The sequence below is a fragment of the Pan troglodytes genome, chromosome 21 (genome assembly GCF_028858775.2).
Source record: "Pan troglodytes isolate AG18354 chromosome 21, NHGRI_mPanTro3-v2.0_pri, whole genome shotgun sequence".
In the NCBI taxonomy this organism is placed as follows: domain Eukaryota; kingdom Metazoa; phylum Chordata; class Mammalia; order Primates; family Hominidae; genus Pan; species Pan troglodytes.
In genome coordinates this window covers 1,016,019-1,038,485 of record NC_072419.2, presented here as the reverse complement: position 1 = coordinate 1,038,485, position 22,467 = coordinate 1,016,019, and positions in this window count along the sequence as shown.

The window sequence follows — 22,467 nt, the reverse complement described above, 5'->3', positions numbered from 1 at the left end:
TTATACAGATGACGGTGTAGATATTTCCATGTTTATAGAGATGGCGGTGTAGATATTTCCATGTTTATAGAGATAGCGGTATAGATATATCAGTGTTCATAGAGATAGCAGTGAGGATATTTCCATGTTTATACCGATAGCAGTGTAGATATTTTCACTTTTATAGAGATAGCGGTTTAGATATTTCATATTTATACAGAGAGCGGTGTAGATATTTCCATGTTTATACAGATTGCGGTGTAGATATTTCCATGTTTATACAGATAGCGGTGTAGATATTTCCACGTTTATACAGATGGCGGTGTAGATATTTCCATCTTTCTACAAATGGCAGTGTAGATATTTCCATGTTTATAGAGATGGCGGTGTAGATATTTCCATGTTTATATAGATGGCAGTGTAGATATTTCCATGTTTATAGAGATGGCGGTGTAGACATTTCCATGTTTATATAGATGGCAGTGTAGATATTTTCTTGTTAATGTAGATGGCGTTGAAGATACCTCCATGTTTAAAGAGATGGCGGTGTGTATATTTCCATGTTGATGGAGATAGCGGTGTAGATATTTCCATGTTTATAGAGATAGCGGTGTAGTTATTTCCATGTTTATAGAGATAGCGGTGTAGATATTTCCATGTTTCTACAGATGACTTTGTAGATATTTCCATGTTTGTACAGATGGCAGTGTAGATATTTCCATGTTTATAGAGATAGAAGTGTAGATATTTTCATGTTTATACATATTGCGGTGGAGATTTGTCCATGTTTATACAGATAGCAATGGAGATATTTCCACGTTGATACACATAGCGGTGTAGATATTTCCATGTTTATACAGATAGCGTTGTAGATATTTCCATGTTTATACAGATGGCTGTGCCGATATTTCCATGTTTATAAAGAGTTCCCTGTAGATATTTCCATGTTTATGTAGTCGACAGTGCAGATATTTCCAGGTTTATACAGATGGCTGTGTAGATATTTCCATGTTTATACAGATGGCTGTGTAGATATTTCCATGTTTATACAGATGATTTTGTAGGTATGTCCATGTTTATACAGATGGCGGTGTAGATATTTCCATGTTTATAGAGATAGCTGTGTAGATATTTCCATGTTTACACAGATAGCGGTTTAGATATTTCCATGTTTATACAGATCGCGGTGTAGATATTACCATGTTTATACAGATCGCGGTGTAGATATTTCCATGTTTATACAGATAGCGGTGTAGATATTTCCATGTTTATACAGATGACGGTGTAGATATTTCCATGTTTATAGAGATGGCGGTGTAGATAGTTCCATGTTTATAGAGATAGCGGTGTAGGTATATCAATGTTCATAGAGATAGCAGTGAGGATATTTCCATGTTTATACAAATAGCAGTGTAGATATTTCCACTTTTATAGAGATAGCGGTTTAGATATTTCATATTTATACAGAGAGCGGTGTAGATATTTCCATGTTTATACAGATTGCGGTGTAGATATTTCCATGTTTATACAGATAGCTGTTTAGATATTTCCACGTTTATACAGATGGCGGTGTAGATATTTCCATCTTTCTACAAATGGCAGTGTAGATATTTCCATGTTTACAGAGATGGCGGTGTAGATATTTCCATGTTTATATAGATGGCAGTGTAGATATTTTCTTGTTTATGTACATGGCGTTGTAGATAACTCCATGTTTAAAGAGATGGCGGTGTGTATATTTCCATGTTGATGGAGATAGCGGTGTAGATATTTCCATGTTTATAGAGATAGCGGTGTAGTTATTTCCATGTTTATAGATATAGCGGTGTAGATATTTCCATGTTTCTACAGATGACTGTGTAGATATTTCCATGTTTGTACAGATGGCAGTGTAGATATTTCCATGTTTATAGAGATAGAAGTGTAGGTATTTTCAGGTTTATACATATTGCGGTGGAGATTTGTCCGTGTTTATACAGATAGCAATGGAGATATTTCCACGTTAATACACATAGCGGTGTAGATATATCCATGTTTATACAGATAACGTTGTAGATATTTCCATGTTTATACAGATGGCTGTGCCGATATTTCCATGTTTATACAGAGTTCTCTGTAGATATTTCCATGTTTATATAGATGACAGTGCAGATATTTCCAGGTTTATACAGATGGCTGTGTAGATATTTCCATGTTTATACAGATGGCTGTGTAGATATTTCCATGTTTATACAGATGACTTTGTAGGTATTTCCATGTTTATACAGATGGCGGTGTAGATATTTCCATGTTTATAGAGATAGCTGTGTAGATATTTCCATGTTTACACAGATAGCGGTTTAGATATTTCCATGTTTATACAGATCGCGGTGTAGATATTTCCATGTTTATACAGATCGCGGTGTAGATATTTCCATGTTTATACCGATAGCGGTGTAGATATTTCCATGTTTATAGAGATGGCGGTGTAGATATTTCCATGTTTATAGAGATGGCGGTGTAGATATTTCCATGTTTATAGAGATAGCGGTGTAGATATATCAATGTTCATAGAGATAGCAGTGAGGATATTTCCATGTTTATACAGATAGCAGTGTAGATATTTCCACTTTTATAGAGATAGCGGTTTAGATATTTCATATTTATACAGAGAGCGGTGTAGATATTTCCATGTTTATACAGATTGCGGTGTAGATATTTCCATGTTTATACAGATAGAGGTGTAGATATTTCCACGTTTATACAGATGGCGGTGTAGATATTTCCATCTTTCTACAAATGGCAGTGTAGATATTTCCATGTTTATAGACAAGGCGGTGTAGATATTTCCATGTTTATATAGATGGCAGTGTAGATATTTTCTTGTTTATGTAGATGGCGTTGTAGATACCTCCATGTTTAAAGAGATGGCGGTGTGTATATTTCCATGTTGATGGAGATAGCGGTGTAGATATTTCCATGTTTATAGAGATAGCGGTGTAGTTATTTCCATGTTTATAGAGATAGCGGTGTAGATATTTCCAGGTTTCTACAGATGACTGTGTAGATATTTCCATGTTTGTACAGATGGCAGTGTAGATACTTCCATGTTTATAGAGATAGAAGTGTAGATATTTTCATGTTTATACGTATTGCGGTGGAGATTTGTCCATGTTTATACAGATAGCAATGGAGATATTTCCACGTTAATACACTTAGCGGTGTAGATATTTCCATGTTTATACAGATAGCGTTGCAGATATTTCCATGTTTATACAGATGGCTGTGCCGATATTTCCATGTTTATACAGAGTTCTCTGTAGATATTTCCATGTTTATATAGATGACAGTGCAGATATTTCCAGGTTTATACAGATGTCTGTGTAGATATTTCCATGTTTATGCAGATGGCTGTGTAGATATTTCCATGTTTATACAGATGACTTTGTAGGTATTTCCATGTTTATACAGATGGCGGTGTAGATATTTCCATGTTTATAGAGATAGCTGGGTAGATATTTCCATGTTTACACAGATAGCGGTTTAGATATTTCCATGTTTATACAGATCGCGGTGTAGATATTTCCATGTTTATACCGATAGCGGTGTAGATATTTCCATGTTTATACCGATAGCGGTGTAGATATTTCCATGTTTATAGAGATGGCGGTGTAGATATTTCCATGTTTATAGAGATGGCGGTGTAGATATTTCCATGTTTATAGAGATGTCGGTGTAGATATTTCCATGTTTATAGAGATAGCGGTGTAGATATATCAATGTTCATAGAGATAGCAGTGAGGATATTTCCATGTTTATACAGATAGCAGTGTAGATATTTCCACTTTTATAGAGATAGCGGTTTAGATATTTCATATTTATACAGAGAGCGGTGTAGATATTTCCATGTTTATACAGATTGCGGTGTAGATATTTCCATGTTTATACAGATAGAGGTGTAGATATTTCCACGTTTATACAGATGGCGGTGTAGATATTTCCATCTTTCTACAAATGGCAGTGTAGATATTTCCATGTTTATAGAGATGGCGGTGTAGGTATTTCCATGTCTATATAGATGGCAGTGTAGATATTTTCTTGTTTGTGTAGATGGCGTTACAGATACCTCCATGTTTAAAGAGATGGCGGTGTTTATATTTCCATGTTGATGGAGATAGCGGTGTAGATATTTCCATGTTTATAGAGATAGCGGTGTAGTTATTTCCATGTTTATAGAGATAGCGGTGTAGATATTTCCAGGTTTCTACAGATGACTGTGTAGATATTTCCATGTTTGTACAGATGGCAGTGTAGATACTTCTATGTTTATAGAGATAGAAGTGTAGATATTTTCATGTTTATACAGATAGCGTTGCAGATATTTCCATGTTTATACAGATGGCTGTGCCGATAATTCCATGTTTATACAGAGTTCTCTGTAGATATTTCCATGTTTATATAGATGACAGTGCAGATATTTCCATGTTTATGCAGATGGCTGTGTAGATATTTCCATGTTTATACAGATGACTTTGTAGGTATTTCCATGTTTATACAGATGGCGGTGTAGATATTTCCATGTTTATAGAGATAGCTGTGTAGATATTTCCATGTTTACACAGATAGCGGTTTAGATATTTCCATGTTTATACAGATCGCGGTGTAGATATTTCCATGTTTATACAGATCGCGGTGTAGATATTTCCATGTTTATACCGATAGCGGTGTAGATATTTCCATGTTTATACAGATGACGGTGTAGATATTTCCATGTTTATAGAGATGGCGGTGTAGATATTTCCATGTTTATAGAGATAGCGTTGTAGATATATCAATGTTCATAGAGATAGCAGTGAGGATATTTCCATGGTTATACAGATAGCAGTGTAGATATTTCCACTTTTATAGAGATAGCGGTTTAGATATTTCATATTTATACAGAGAGCGGTGTAGATATTTCCATGTTTATACAGATTGCGGTGTATATATTTCCATGTTTATACAGATAGCGGTGTAGATATTTCCACGTTTATACAGATGGCGGTGTAGATATTTCCATCTTTCTACAAATGGCAGTGTAGATATTTCCATGTTTATAGAGATGGCGGTGTAGATATTTCCATGTTTATATAGATGGCAGTGTAGATATTTTCTTGTTTATGTAGATGGCGTTGTAGATACCTCCATGTTTAAAGAGATGGCGGTGTGTATATTTCCATGTTGATGGAGATAGCGGTGTAGATATTTCCATGTTTATAGAGATAGAAGTGTAGATATTTTCATGTTTATACATATTGCGGTGGAGATTTGTCCATGTTTATACAGATAGCTATGGAGATATTTCCACGTTGATACACATAGCAGTGTAGATATTTCCATGTTTATACAGATAGCGTTGTAGATATTTCCATGTTTATACAGATGGCTGTGCCGATATTTCCATGTTTATACAGAGTTCTCTGTAGATATTTCCATGTTGATATAGATGACAGTGCAGATATTTCCAGGTTTATACAGAAGGCTGTGTAGATATTTCCATGTTTATACAGATGGCTGTGTAGATATTTACATGTTTATACAGATGACTTTGTAGGTATTTCCATGTTTATACAGATGGCGGTGTAGATATTTCCATGTTTATAGAGATAGCTGTGTAGATATTTCCATGTTTACACAGATAGCGGTTTAGATATTTCCATGTTTATACAGATCGCGGTGTAGATATTTCCATGTTTATACAGATCGCGGTGTAGATATTTCCATGTTTATACAGATAGCGGTTTAGATATTTCCATGTTTATACAGATGACGGTGTAGATATTTCCATGTTTATAGAGATGGCGGTGTAGATAGTTCCATGTTTATAGAGATAGCGGTGTAGGTATATCAATGTTCATAGAGATAGCAGTGAGGATATTTCCATGTTTATACAGATAGCAGTGTAGATATTTCCACTTTTATAGAGATAGCGGTTTAGATATTTCATATGTATACAGAGAGCGGTGTAGATATTTCCATGTTTATACAGATTGCGGTGTAGATATTTCCATGTTTATACAGAGTTCTCTGTAGATATTTCCATGTTTATATAGATGACAGTGCAGATATTTCCATGTTTATACAGATGGCTGTGTAGATATTTCCATGTTTATACAGATGACTTTGTAGGTATTTCCATGTTTATACAGATGGCGGTGTAGATATTTCCATGTTTATAGAGATAGCTGTGTAGATATTTCCATGTTTACACAGATAGCAGTTTAGATATTTCCATGTTTATACAGATCGCGGTGTAGATATTTCCATGTTTATACAGATCGCGGTGTAGATATTTCCATGTTTATACCGATAGCGGTGTAGATATTTCCATGTTTATACAGATGGCGGTGTAGATATTTCCATGTTTATAGAGATGGCGGTGTAGATATTTCCATGTTTATAGAGATAGCGGTGTAGATATATCAATGTGCATAGAGATAGCAGTGAGGATATTTCCATGTTTATACAGATAGCAGTGTAGATATTTCCACTTTTATAGAGATAGCGGTTTAGATATTTCATATTTATACAGAGAGCGGTGTAGATATTTCCATGTTTATACAGATTGCGGTGTAGATATTTCCATGTTTATACAGATAGCGGTGTAGATATTTCCACGTTTTTACAGATGGCGGTGTAGATATTTCCATCTTTCTACAAATGGCAGTGTAGATATTTCCATGTTTATAGAGATGGCGGTGTAGATATTTCCATGTTTATATAGATGGCAGTGTAGATATTTTCTTGTTTATGTAGATGGCGTTGTAGATACCTCCATGCTTAAAGTGATGGCGGTGTGTATATTTCCATGTTGATGGAGATAGCAATGTAGATATTTCCATGTTTATAGAGATAGCGGTGTAGTTATTTCCATGTTTATAGAGATAGCGGTGTAGATATTTCCATGTTTCTACAGATGACTGTGTAGATATTTCCATGTTTGTACAGATGGCAGTGTAGATATTTCCATGTTTATAGAGATAGAAGTGTAGATATTTTCATCTTTATACATATTGCGGTGGAGATTTGTCCATGTTTATACAGATAGCAATGGAGATATTTCCACGTTGATACACATAGCGGTGTAGATATTTCCATGTTTATACAGATAGCGTTGTAGATATTTCCATGTTTATACAGATGGCTGTGCCGATATTTCCATGTTTATACAGAGTTCTCTGTAGATATTTCCATGTTTATATAGATGACAGTGCAGATATTTCCAGGTTTATACAGATGGCTGTGTAGATATTTAGATGTTTATACAGATGGCTGTGTAGATATTTCCATGTTTATACAGATGACGGTGTAGATATTTCCATGTTTATAGAGATAGCTGTGTAGATATTTCCATGTTTACACAGATAGCGCTTTAGATATTTCCATGTTTATACAGATCGCGGTGAAGATATTCCAATGTTTATACAGATCGCGGTGTAGATATTTCCATGTTTATACAGATAGCGGTGTAGATATTTCCATGTTTATACAGATGACGGTGTAGATATTTCCATGTTTATAGAGATGGCGGTGTAGATATTTCCATGTTTATAGAGATAGCGGTGTAGATATATCAATGTTCATAGAGATAGCAGTGAGGATATTTCCATGTTTATACAGATAGCAGTGTAGATATTTCCACTTTTATAGAGATAGCGGTTTAGATATTTCATATTTATACAGAGAGCGGTGTAGATATTTCCATGTTTATACAGATTGAGGTGTAGATATTTCCATGTTTATACAGATAGCGGTGTAGATATTTCCACGTTTATACAGATGGCGGTGTAGATATTTCCATCTTTCTACAAATGGCAGTGTAGATATTTCCATGTTTATAGAGATGACGGTGTAGATATTTCCATGTTTATATAGATGGCAGTGTAGATATTTCCATGTTTATAGAGATGGCGGTGTAGACATTTCCATGTTTATATAGATGGCAGTGTAGATATTTTCTTGTTTATGTAGATGGCGTTGTAGATACCTCCATTTTTAAAGAGATGGCGGTGTGTATATTTCCATGTTGATGGAGATAGCGGTGTAGATATTTCCATGTTTATAGAGATAGCGGTGTAGATATTTCCATGTTTCTACAGATGACAGTGTAGATATTTCCATGTTTGTACAGATGGCAGTGTAGATATTTCCATGTTTATAGACATAGAAGTGTAGATATTTTGATGTTTATACATATTGCGGTGGAGATTTGTCCATGTTTATACAGATAGCAATGGAGATATTTCCACGTTGATACACATAGCGGTGTAGATATTTCCATGTTTATACAGATAGCGTTGTAGATATTTCCATGTTTATACAGATGGCTGAGCCGATATTTCCATGTTTATACAGACTTCTCCGTAGATATTTCCATGTTTATATAGATGACAGTGCAGATATTTCCAGGTTTATACAGATGGCTGTGTAGATATTTCCATCTTTATACAGACGGCTGTGTAGTTATTTCCATGTTTATACAGATGACTTTGTAGGTATTTCCATGTTTATACAGATGGCGGTGTAGATATTTCCATGTTTATAGAGATAGCTGTGTAGATATTTCCATGTTTACACAGATAGCGGTTTAGATATTTCCATGTTTATACAGATCGCGGTGTAGATATTTCCATGTTTATACAGACCGCGGTGTAGATATTTCCATGTTTATACCGATAGCGGTGCAGATATTTCCATGTTTATAGAGATGACGTTGTAGATATTTCCATGTTTATAGAGATGGCGGTGTAGATATTTCCATGTTTATAGAGATAGCCGTGTAGATATATCAATGTTCATAGAGATAGCAGTGAGGATATTTCCATGTTTATACAGATAGCAGTGTAGATATTTCCACTTTTATAGAGATAGCGGTTTAGATATTTCATATTTATACAGAGAGCAGTGTAGATATTTCCATGTTTATACAGATTGCGGTGTAGATATTTCCATGTTTATACAGATAGCGGTGTAGATATTTCCACGTTTATACAGATGGCGGTGTAGATATTTCCATCTTTCTACAAATGGCAGTGTAGATATTTCCATGTTTATAGAGATGGCGGTGTAGATATTTCCATGTTTATATAGATGGCAGTGTAGATATTTTCTTGTTTATGTAGATGGCGTTGTAGATACCTCCATTTTTAAAGAGATGGCGGTGTGTATATTTCCATCTTGATGGAGATGGCGGTGTAGATATTTCCAAGTTTATACAGATAGCGATGTAGTTATTTCCATGTTTATAGAGATAGCGGAGTAGATATTTCCATGTTTCTACAGATGACTCTGTAGATATTTCCATGTTTCTACAGATGGCAGTGTAGATATTTCCATGTTTATAGAGATAGAAGTGTAGATATTTTCATGTTTATACATATTGCGGTGGAGATTTGTCCATGTTTATACAGATAGCAATGGAGATATTTCCACGTTAATACACATAGCGGTGTAGATATTTCCATGTTTATACAGATAGCGTTGTAGATATTTCCATGTTTATACAGATGGCTGTGCCGATATTTCCATGTTTATACAGAGTTCCCTGTAGATATTTCCATGTTTATGTAGACGACAGTGCAGATATTTCCAGGTTTATACAGATGGCTGTGTAGATATTTCCATGTTTATACAGATGGCTGTGTAGATATTTCCATGTTTATACAGATGACTTTGTAGGTATGTCCATGTTTATACAGATGGCGGTGTAGATATTTCCATGTTTATAGAGATAGCTGTGTAGATATTTCCATGTTTACACAGATAGCGGTTTAGATATTTCCATGTTTATACAGATCGAGGTGTAGATATTTCCATGTTTATACAGATCGCGGTGTAGATATTTCCATGTTTATACAGATAGCGGTTTAGATATTTCCATGTTTATACAGATGACGGTGTAGATATTTCCATGTTTATAGAGATGGCGGTGTAGATAGTTCCATGTTTATAGAGATAGCGGTGTAGATATATCAATGTTCATAGAGATAGCAGTGAGGATATTTCCATGTTTATACAGATAGCAGTGTAGATATTTCCACTTTTATAGAGATAGCGGTTTAGATATTTCATATTTATACAGAGAGCGGTGTAGATATTTCCATGTTTATACAGATTGCGGTGAAGATATTTCCATGTTTATACAGATAGCTGTGTAGATATTTCCACGTTTATACAGGTGGCGGTGTAGATATTTCCATCTTTCTACAAATGGCAGTGTAGATATTTCCATGTTTACAGAGATGGCGGTGTAGATATTTCCATGTTTATATAGATGGCAGTGTAGATATTTTCTTGTTTATGTAGATGGCGTTGTAGATACCTCCATTTTTAAAGAGATGGCGGTGTGTATATTTCCATGTTGATGGAGATGGCGGTGTAGATATTTCCATGTTTATAGAGATAGCGGTGTAGTTATTTCCATGTTTATAGATATAGCGGTGTAGATATTTCCATGTTTCTACAGATTACTGTGTAGATATTTCCATGTTTATAGAGATAGAAGTGTAGTTATTTTCAGGTTTATACATATTGCGGTGGAGATTTGTCTGTGTTTATACAGATAGCAATGGAGATATTTCCACGTTAATACACATAGCGGTGTAGATATATCCATGTTTATACAGATAACGTTGTAGATATTTCCATGTTTATACAGATGGCTGTGCCGATATTTCCATGTTTATACAGAGTTCTCTGTAGATATTTCCATGTTTATATAGATGACAGTGCAGATATTTCCAGGTTTATACAGATGGCTGTGTAGATATTTCCATGTTTATACAGATGGCTGTGTAGATATTTCCATGTTTATACAGATGACTTTGTAGGTATTTCCATGTTTATACAGATGGCGGTGTAGATATTTCCATGTTTATAGAGATAGCTGTGTAGATACTTCCATGTTTACACAGATAGCGGTTTAGATATTTCCATGTTTATACAGATCGCGGTGTAGATATTTCCATGTTTATACAGATCGCGGTGTAGATATTTCCATGTTTATACCGATAGCGGTGTAGATATTTCCATGTTTATAGAGATGGCGGTGTAGATATTTCCATGTTTATAGAGATGGCGGTGTAGATATTTCCATGTTTATAGAGATAGCGGTGTAGATATATCAATGTTCATAGAGATAGCAGTGAGGATATTTCCATGTTTATACAGATAGAAGTGTAGATATTTCCACTTTAATAGAGATAGCGGTTTAGATATTTCATATTTATACAGAGAGCGGTGTTGATATTTCCATGTTTATACAGATTGCGGTGTAGATATTTCCATGTTTATACAGATAGAGGTGTAGATATTTCCACGTTTATACAGATGGCGGTGTAGATATTTCCATCTTTCTACAAATGGCAGTGTAGATATTTCCATGTTTATAGACATGGCGGTGTAGATATTTCCATGTTTATATAGATGGCAGTGTAGATATTTTCTTGTTTATGTAGATGGCGTTGTAGATACCTCCATGTTTAAAGAGATGGCGGTGTGTATATTTCCATGTTGGTGGAGATAGCGGTGTAGATATTTCCATGTTTATAGAGATAGCGGTGTAGTTATTTCCATGTTTATAGAGATAGCGGTGTAGATATTTCCAGGTTTCTACAGATGACTGTGTAGATATTTCCATGTTTGTACAGATGGCAGTGTAGATACTTCCATGTTTATAGAGATAGAAGTGTAGATATTTTCATGTTTATACGTATTGCGGTGGAGATTTGTCCATGTTTATACAGATAGCAATGGAGGTATTTCCACGTTAATACACATAGCAGTGTAGATATTTCCATGTTTATACAGATAGCGTTGCAGATATTTCCATGTTTATACAGATGGCTGTGCCGATATTTCCATGTTTATACAGAGTTCTCTGTAGATATTTCCATGATTATATAGATGACAGTGCAGATATTTCCAGGTTTATACAGATGTCTGTGTAGATATTTCCATGTTTATGCAGATGGCTGTGTAGATATTTCCATGTTTATACAGATGACTTTGTAGGTATTTCCATGTTTATACAGATGGCGGTGTAGATATTTCCATGTTTATAGAGATAGCTGGGTAGATATTTCCATGTTTACACAGATAGCGGTTTAGATATTTCCATGTTTATACAGATCGCGGTGTAGATATTTCCATGTTTATACAGATCGCGGTGTAGATATTTCCATGTTTATACCGATAGCGGTGTAGATATTTCCATGTTTATAGAGATGGCGGTGTAGATATTTCCATGTTTATAGAGATGGCGGTGTAGATATTTCCATGTTTATAGAGATGGCGGTGTAGATATTTCCATGTTTATAGAGATAGCGGTGTAGATATCTCAATGTTCATAGAGATAGCAGTGAGGATATTTCCATGTTTATACAGATAGCAGTGTAGATATTTCCACTTTTATAGAGATAGCGGTTTAGATATTTCATATTTATACAGAGAGCGGTGTAGATATTTCCATGTTTATACAGATTGCGGTGCAGATATTTCCATGTTTATACAGATAGAGGTGTAGATATTTCCACGTTTATACAGATGGCGGTGTAGATATTTCCATCTTTCTACAAATGGCAGTGTAGATATTTCCATGTTTATAGAGATGGCGGTGTAGGTATTTCCATGTTTATATAGATGGCAGTGTAGATATTTTCTTGTTTATGTAGATGGCGTTATAGATACCTCCATGTTTAAAGAGATGGCGGTGTGTATATTTCCATGTTGATGGAGATAGCGGTGTAGATATTTCCATGTTTATAGAGATAGCGGTGTAGTTATTTCCATGTTTATAGAGATAGCGGTGTAGATATTTCCAGGTTTCTACAGATGACTGTGTAGATATTTCCATGTTTGTACAGATGGCAGTGTAGATACTTCCATGTTTATAGAGATAGAAGTGTAGATATTTTCATGTTTATACGTATTGCGGTGGAGATTTGTCCATGTTTATACAGATAGCAATGGAGATATTTCCACGTTAATACACATAGCGGTGTAGATATTTCCATGTTTATACAGATAGCGTTGCAGATATTTCCATGTTTATACAGATGGCTGTGCCGATAATTCCATGTTTATACAGAGTTCTCTGTAGATATTTCCATGTTTATATAGATGACAGTGCAGATATATCCAGGTTTATACAGATGGCTGTGTAGATATTTCCATGTTTATGCAGATGGCTGTGTAGATATTTCCATGTTTATACAGATGACTTTGTAGGTATTTCCATGTTTATACAGATGGCGGTGTAGATATTTCCATGTTTATAGAGATAGCTGTGTAGATATTTCCATGTTTACACAGATAGCGGTTTAGATATTTCCATGTTTATACAGATCGCGGTGTAGATATTTCCATGTTTATACAGATCGCGGTGTAGATATTTCCATGTTTATACCGATAGCGGTGTAGATATTTCCATGTTTATACAGATGACGGTGTAGATATTTCCATGTTTATAGAGATGGCGGTGTACATATTTCCATGTTTATAGAGATAGCGTTGTAGATATATCAATTTTCATAGAGATAGCAGTGAGGATATTTCCATGTTTATACAGATAGCAGTGTAGATATTTCCACTTTTATAGAGATAGCGGTTTAGATATTTCCATGTTTATACAGATTGTGGTGTAGATATTTCCATGTTTATACAGATTGCGGTGTATATATTTCCATGTTTATACAGATAGCGGTGTAGATATTTCCACGTTTATACAGATGGCGGTGTAGATATTTCCATCTTTCTACAAATGGCAGTGTAGATATTTCCATGTTTATAGAGATGGCGGTGTAGATATTTCCATGTTTATATAGATGGCAGTGTAGATATTTTCTTGTTTATGTAGATGGCGTTGTAGATACCTCCATGTTTAAAGAGATGGCGGTGTGTATATTTCCATGTTGATGGAGATAGCGGTGTAGATATTTCCATGTTTATAGAGATAGAAGTGTAGATATTTTCATGTTTATACATATTGCGGTGGAGATTTGTCCATGTTTATACAGATAGCTATGGAGATATTTCCACGTTGATACACATAGCAGTGTAGATATTTCCATGTTTATACAGATAGCGTTGTAGATATTTCCATGTTTATACAGATGGCTGTGCCGATATTTCCATGTTTATACAGAGTTCTCTGTAGATATTTCCATGTTGATATAGATGACAGTGCAGATATTTCCAGGTTTATACAGATGGCTGTGTAGATATTTCCATGTTTATACAGATGGCTGTGTAGATATTTCCATGTTTATACAGATGACTTTGTATGTATTTCCATGTTTATACAGATGGCGGTGTAGATATTTCCATGTTTATAGAGATAGCTGTGTAGATATTTCCATGTTTACACAGATAGCGGTTTAGATATTTCCATGTTTATACAGATCGCGGTGTAGATATTTCCATGTTTATACAGATCGCGGTGTAGATATTTCCATGTTTATACAGATAGCGGTTTAGATATTTCCATGTTTATACAGATGACGGTGCAGATATTTCCATGTTTATAGAGATGGCGGTGTAGATAGTTCCATGTTTATAGAGATAGCGGTGTAGATATATCAATGTTCATAGAGATAGCAGTGAGGATATTTCCATGTTTATACAGATAGCAGTGTAGATATTTCCACTTTTATAGAGATAGCGGTTTAGATATTTCATATGTATACAGAGAGTGGTGTAGATATTTCCATGTTTATACAGATTGTGGTGTAGATATTTCCGTGTTTATACAGATAGCTGTGTAGATATTTCCACGTTTATACAGATGGCGGTGTAGATATTTCCATCTTTCTACAAATGGCAGTGTAGATATTTCCATGTTTACAGAGATGGCGGTGTAGATATTTCCATGTTTATATAGATGGCAGTATAGATATTTTCTTGTTTATGTACATGGCGTTGTAGATAACTCCATGTTTAAAGAGATGGCGGTGTGTATATTTCCATGTTGATGGAGATAGCGGTGTAGATATTTCCATGTTTATAGTGATAGCGGTGTAGTTATTTCCATGTTTATAGAGATAGCGGTGTAGATATTTCCAGGTTTCTACAGATGACTGTGTAGATATTTCCATGTTTGTACAGATGGCAGTGTAGATACTTCCATGTTTATAGAGATAGAAGTGTAGATATTTTCATGTTTATACAGATAGCGTTGCAGATATTTCCATGTTTATACAGATGGCTGTGCCGATAATTCCATGTTTATACAGAGTTCTCTGTAGATATTTCCATGTTTATATAGATGACAGTGCAGATATTTCCATGTTTATGCAGATGGCTGTGTAGATATTTCCATGTTTATACAGATGACTTTGTAGGTATTTCCATGTTTATACAGATGGCGGTGTAGATATTTCCATGTTTATAGAGATAGCTGTGTAGATATTTCCATGTTTACACAGATAGCGGTTTAGATATTTCCATGTTTATACAGATCGCGGAGTAGATATTTCCATGTTTATACAGATCGCGGTGTAGATATTTCCATGTTTATACCGATAGCGGTGTAGATATTTCCATGTTTATACAGATGACGGTGTAGATATTTCCATGTTTATAGAGATGGCGGTGTAGATATTTCCATGTTTATAGAGATAGCGTTGTAGATATATCAATGTTCATAGAGATAGCAGTGAGGATATTTCCATGTTTATACAGATAGCAGTGTAGATATTTCCACTTTTATAGAGATAGCGGTTTAGATATTTCATATTTATACAGAGAGCGGTGTAGATATTTCCATGTTTATACAGATTGCGGTGTATATATTTCCATGTTTATACAGATAGCGGTGTAGATATTTCCACGTTTATACAGATGGCGGTGTAGATATTTCCATCTTTCTACAAATGGCAGTGTAGATATTTCCATGTTTATAGAGATGGCGGTGTAGATATTTCCATGTTTATATAGATGGCAGTGTAGATATTTTCTTGTTTATGTTGATGGCGTTGTAGATACCTCCATGTTTAAAGAGATGGCGGTGTGTATATTTCCATGTTGATGGAGATAGCGGTGTAGATATTTCCATGTTTATAGAGATAGAAGTGTAGATATTTTCATGTTTATACATATTGCGGTGGAGATTTGTCCATGTTTATACAGATAGCTATGGAGATATTTCCACGTTGATACACATAGCAGTGTAGATATTTCCATGTTTATACAGATAGCGTTGTAGATATTGCCATGTTTATACAGATGGCTGTGCCGATATTTCCATGTTTATACAGAGTTCTCTGTAGATATTTCCATGTTGATATAGATGACAGTGCAGATATTTCCAGGTTTATACAGAAGGCTGTGTAGATATTTCCATGTTTATACAGATGGCTGTGTAGATATTTCCATGTTTATACAGATGACTTTGTAGGTATTTCCATGTTTATACAGATGGCGGTGTAGATATTTCCATGTTTATAGAGATAGCTGTGTAGATATTTCCATGTTTACACAGATAGCGGTTTAGATATTTCCATGTTTATACAGATCGCGGTGTAGATATTTCCATGTTTATACAGATCGCGGTGTAGATATTTCCATGTTTATACAGATAGCGGTTTAGATATTTCCATGTTTATACAGATGACGGTGTAGATATTTCCATGTTTATAGAGATGGCGGTGTAGATAGTTCCATGTTTATAGAGATAGCGGTGTAGGTATATCAATGTTCATAGAGATAGCAGTGAGGATATTTCCATGTTTATACAGATAGCAGTGTAGATATTTCCACTTTTATAGAGATAGCGGTTTAGATATTTCATATGTATACAGAGAGCGGTGTAGATATTTCCATGTTTATACAGATTGCGGTGTAGATATTTCCATGTTTATACAGAGTTCTCTGCAGATATTTCCATGTTTATATAGATGACAGTGCAGATATTTCCATGTTTATACAGATGGCTGTGTAGATATTTCCATGTTTATACAGATGACTTTGTAGGTATTTCCATGTTTATACAGATGGCGGTGTAGATATTTCCATGTTTATAGAGATAGCTGTGTAGATATTTCCATGTTTACACAGATAGCAGTTTAGATATTTCCATGTTTATACAGATCGCGGTGTAGATATTTCCATGTTTATACAGATCGCGGTGTAGATATTTCCATGTTTATACCGATAGCGGTGTAGATATTTCCATGTTTATACAGATGGCGGTGTAGATATTTCCATGTTTATAGAGATGGCGGTGTAGATATTTCCATGTTTATAGAGATAGCGGTGTAGATATATCAATGTGCATAGAGATAGCAGTGAGGATATTTCCATGTTTATACAGATAGCAGTGTAGATATTTCCATTTTTATAGAGATAGCGGTTTAGATATTTCATATTTATACAGAGAGCGGTGTAGATATTTCCATGTTTATACAGATTGCGGTGTAGATATTTCCATGTTTATACAGATAGCGGTGTAGATATTTCCACGTTTTTACAGATGGCGGTGTAGATATTTCCATCTTTCTACAAATGGCAGTGTAGATATTTCCATGTTTATAGAGATGGCGGTGTAGATATTTCCATGTTTATATAGATGGCAGTGTAGATATTTTCTTGTTTATGTAGATGGCGTTGTAGATACCTCCATGTTTAAAGTGATGGCGGTGTGTATATTTCCATGTTGATGGAGATAGCGATGTAGATATTTCCATGTTTATAGAGATAGCGGTGTAGTTATTTCCATGTTTATAGAGATAGCGGTGTAGATATTTCCATGTTTCTACAGATGACTGTGTAGATATTTCCATGTTTGTACAGATGGCAGTGTAGATATTTCCATGTTTATAGAGATAGAAGTGTAGATATTTTCATCTTTATACATATTGCGGTGGAGATTTGTCCATGTTTATACAGATAGGAATGGAGATATTTCCACGTTGATACACATAGCGGTGTAGATATTTCCATGTTTATACAGATAGCGTTGTAGATATTTCCATGTTTATACAGATGGCTGTGCCGATATTTCCATGTTTATACAGAGTTCTCTGTAGATATTTCCATGTTTATATAGATGACAGTGCAGATATTTCCAGGTTTATACAGATGGCTGTGTAGATATTTCCATGTTTATACAGATGGCTGTGTAGATATTCCCATGTTTATACAGATGACGGTGTAGATATTTCCATGTTTATAGAGATAGCTGTGTAGATATTTTCATGTTTACACAGATAGCGGTTTAGATATTTCCATGTTTATACAGATCGCGGTGAAGATATTCCCATGTTTATACAGATCGCGGTGTAGATATTTCCATGTTTATAGAGATAGCGGTGTAGATATTTCCATGTTTATACAGATGACGGTGTAGATATTTCCATGTTTATAGAGATGGCGGTGTAGATATTTCCATGTTTATAGAGATAGCGGTGTAGATATATCAATGTTCATAGAGATAGGAGTGAGGATATTTCCATGTTTATACAGATAGCAGTGTAGATATTTCCACTTTTATAGAGATAGCGGTTTAGATATTTCATATTTATACAGAGAGCGGTGTAGATATTTCCATGTTTATACAGATTGCGGTGTAGATATTTCCATGTTTATACAGATAGCTGTGTAGATATTTCCACGTTTATACAGGTGGCGGTGTAGATATTTCCATCTTTCTACAAATGGCAGTGTAGATATTTCCATGTTTACAGAGATGGCGGTGTAGATATTTCCATGTTTATATAGATGGCAGTGTAGATATTTTCTTGTTTATGTAGATGGCGTTGTAGATACCTCCATGTTTAAAGAGATGGCGGTGTGTATATTTCCATGTTGATGGAGATGGCGGTGTAGATATTTCCATGTTTATACAGATAGCGGTGTAGTTATTTCCATGTTTATAGATATAGCGGTGTAGATATTTCCATGTTTCTACAGATTACTGTGTAGATATTTCCATGTTTGTAGAGATAGAAGTGTAGTTATTTTCAGGTTTATACATATTGCGGTGGAGATTTGTCCGTGTTTATACAGATAGCAATGGAGATATTTCCACGTTAATACACATAGCGGTGTAGATATATCCATGTTTATACAGATCACGTTGTAGATATTTCCATGTTTATACAGATGGCTGTGCCGATATTTCCATGTTTATACAGAGTTCTCTGTAGATATTTCCATGTTTATATAGATGACAGTGCAGATATTTCCAGGTTTATACAGATGGCTGTGTAGATATTTCCATGTTTATACAGATGGCTGTGTAGATATTTCCATGTTTATACAGATGACTTTGTAGGTATTTCCATGTTTATACAGATGGCGGTGTAGATATTTCCATGTTTATAGAGATAGCTGTGTAGATACTTCCATGTTTACACAGATAGCGGTTTAGATATTTCCATGTTTATATAGATCGCGGTGTAGATATTTCCATGTTTATACAGATCGCGGTGTAGATATTTCCATGTTTATACCGATAGCGGTGTAGATATTTCCATGTTTATAGAGATGGCGGTGTAGATATTTCCATGTTTATAGAGATGGCGGTGTAGATATTTCCATGTTTATAGAGATAGCGGTGTAGATATATCAATGTTCATAGAGATAGCAGTGAGGATATTTCCATGTTTATACAGATAGAAGTGTAGATATTTCCACTTTTATAGAGATAGCGGTTTAGATATTTCATATTTATACAGAGAGCGGTGTAGATATTTCCATGTTTATACAGATTGCGGTGTAGATATTTCCATGTTTATACAGATAGAGGTGTAGATATTTCCACGTTTATACAGATGGCGGTGTAGATATTTCCATCTTTCTACAAATGGCAGTGTAGATATTTCCATGTTTATAGACATGGCGGTGTAGATATTTCCATGTTTATATAGATGGCAGTATAGATATTTTCTTGTTTATGTACATGGCGTTGTAGATAACTCCATGTTTAAAGAGATGGCGGTGTGTATATTTCCATGTTGATGGAGATAGCGGTGTAGATATTTCCATGTTTATAGAGATAGCGGTGTAGTTATTTCCATGTTTATAGAGATAGCGGTGTAGATATTTCCATGTTTCTACAGATGACTGTGTAGATATTTCCATGTTTGTACAGATGGCAGTGTAGATATTTCCATGTTTATAGAGATAGATGTGTAGGTATTTTCATGTTTATACATATTGCGGTGGAGATTTGTCCATGTTTATACAGATAGCAATGGAGATATTTCCACGTTAATACACATAGCGGTGTAGATATTTCCATGTTTATACAGATAGCGTTGTAGATATTTCCATGTTTATACAGATGGCTGTTCCGATATTTCCATGTTTATACAGAGTTCTCTGTAGATATTTCCATGTTTATATAGATGACAGTGCAGATATTTCCATGTTTATACAGATGGCTGTGTAGATATTTCCATGTTTATACAGATGACTTTGTAGGTATTTCCATGTTTATACAGATGGCGGTGTAGATATTTCCATGTTTATAGAGATAGCTGTGTAGATATTTCCATGTTTACACAGATAGCGGTTTAGATATTTCCATGTTTATACAGATCGCGGTGTAGATATTTCCATGTTTATACAGATCGCGGTGTAGATATTTCCATGTTTATACCGATAGCGGTGTAGATATTTCCATGTTTATACAGATGGCGGTGTAGATATTTCCATGTTTATAGAGATGGCGGTGTAGATATTTCCATGTTTATAGAGATAGCGGTGTAGATATATCAATGTGCATAGAGATAGCAGTGAGGATATTTCCATGTTTATACAGATAGCAGTGTAGATATTTCCACTTTTATAGAGATAGCAGTTTAGATATTTCATATTTAAACAGAGAGCGGTGTAGATATTTCCATGTTTATACAGATTGCGGTGTAGATATTTCCATGTTTATACAGATAGCGGTGTAGATATTTCCACGTTTTTACAGATGGCGGTGTAGATATTTCCATCTTTCTACAAATGGCAGTGTAGATATTTCCATGTTTATAGAGATGGCGGTGTAGATATTTCCATGTTTATATAGATGGCAGTGTAGATATTTTCTTGTTTATGTTGACGGCGTTGTAGATACCTCCATGTTTAAAGTGATGGCGGTGTGTATATTTCCATGTTGATGGAGATAGCGATGTAGATATTTCCATGATTATAGAGATAGCGGTGTAGTTATTTCCATGTTTATAGAGATAGCGGTGTAGGTATTTCCATGTTTCTACAGATGACTGTGTAGATATTTCCATGTTTGTACAGATGGCAGTGTAGATATTTCCATGTTTATAGAGATAGAAGTGTAGATATTTTCATGTTTATACATATTGCAGTGGAGATTTGTCCATGTTTATACAGATAGCAATGGAGATATTTCCACGTTAATACACATAGCGGTGTAGATATTTCCATGTTTATACAGATAGCGTTGTAGATATTTCCATGTTTATACAGATGGCTGTGCCGATATTTCCATGTTTATACAGAGTTCTCTGTAGATATTTCCATGTTTATATAGATGACAGTGCAGATATTTCCAGGTTTATACAGATGGCTGTGTAGATATTTCCATGTTTATACAGATGGCTGTGTAGATATTTCCATGTTTATACAGATGACTTTGTAGGTATTTCCATGTTTATACAGATGGCGGTGTAGATATTTCCATGTTTATAGAGATAGCTGTGTAGATACTTCCATGTTTACACAGATAGCGGTTTAGATATTTCCATGTTTATACAGATCGCGGTGTAGATATTTCCATGTTTATACAGATAGCGGTGTAGATATTTCCATGTTTATACCGATAGCGGTGTAGATATTTCCATGTTTATAGAGATGGCGGTGTCGATATTTCCATGTTTATAGAGATGGCGGTGTAAATATTTCCATGTTTATAGAGATAGCGGTGTAGATATATCAATGTTCATAGAGATAGCAGTGAGGATATTTCCATGTTTATACAGATAGAAGTGTAGATATTTCCACTTTTATAGAGATAGCGGTTTAGATATTTCATATTTATACAGAGAGCGGTGTAGATATTTCCATGTTTATACAGATTGCGGTGTAGATATTTCCATGTTTATACAGATAGAAGTGTAGATATTTCCACGTTTATACAGATGGCGGTGTAGATATTTCCATCTTTCTACAAATGGCAGTGTAGATATTTCCATGTTTATAGACATGGCGGTGTAGATATTTCCATGTTTATATAGATGGCAGTGTAGATATTTTCTTGTTTATGTAGATGGCGTTGTAGATACCTCCATGTTTAAAGAGATGGCGGTGTGTATATTTCCATGTTGATGGAGATAGCGGTGTAGATATTTCCATGTTTATAGAGATAGCGGTGTAGTTATTTCCATGTTTATAGAGATAGCGGTGTAGATATTTCCAGGTTTCTACAGATGACTGTGTAGATATTTCCATGTTTGTACAGATGGCAGTGTAGATACTTCCATGTTTATAGAGATAGAAGTGTAGATA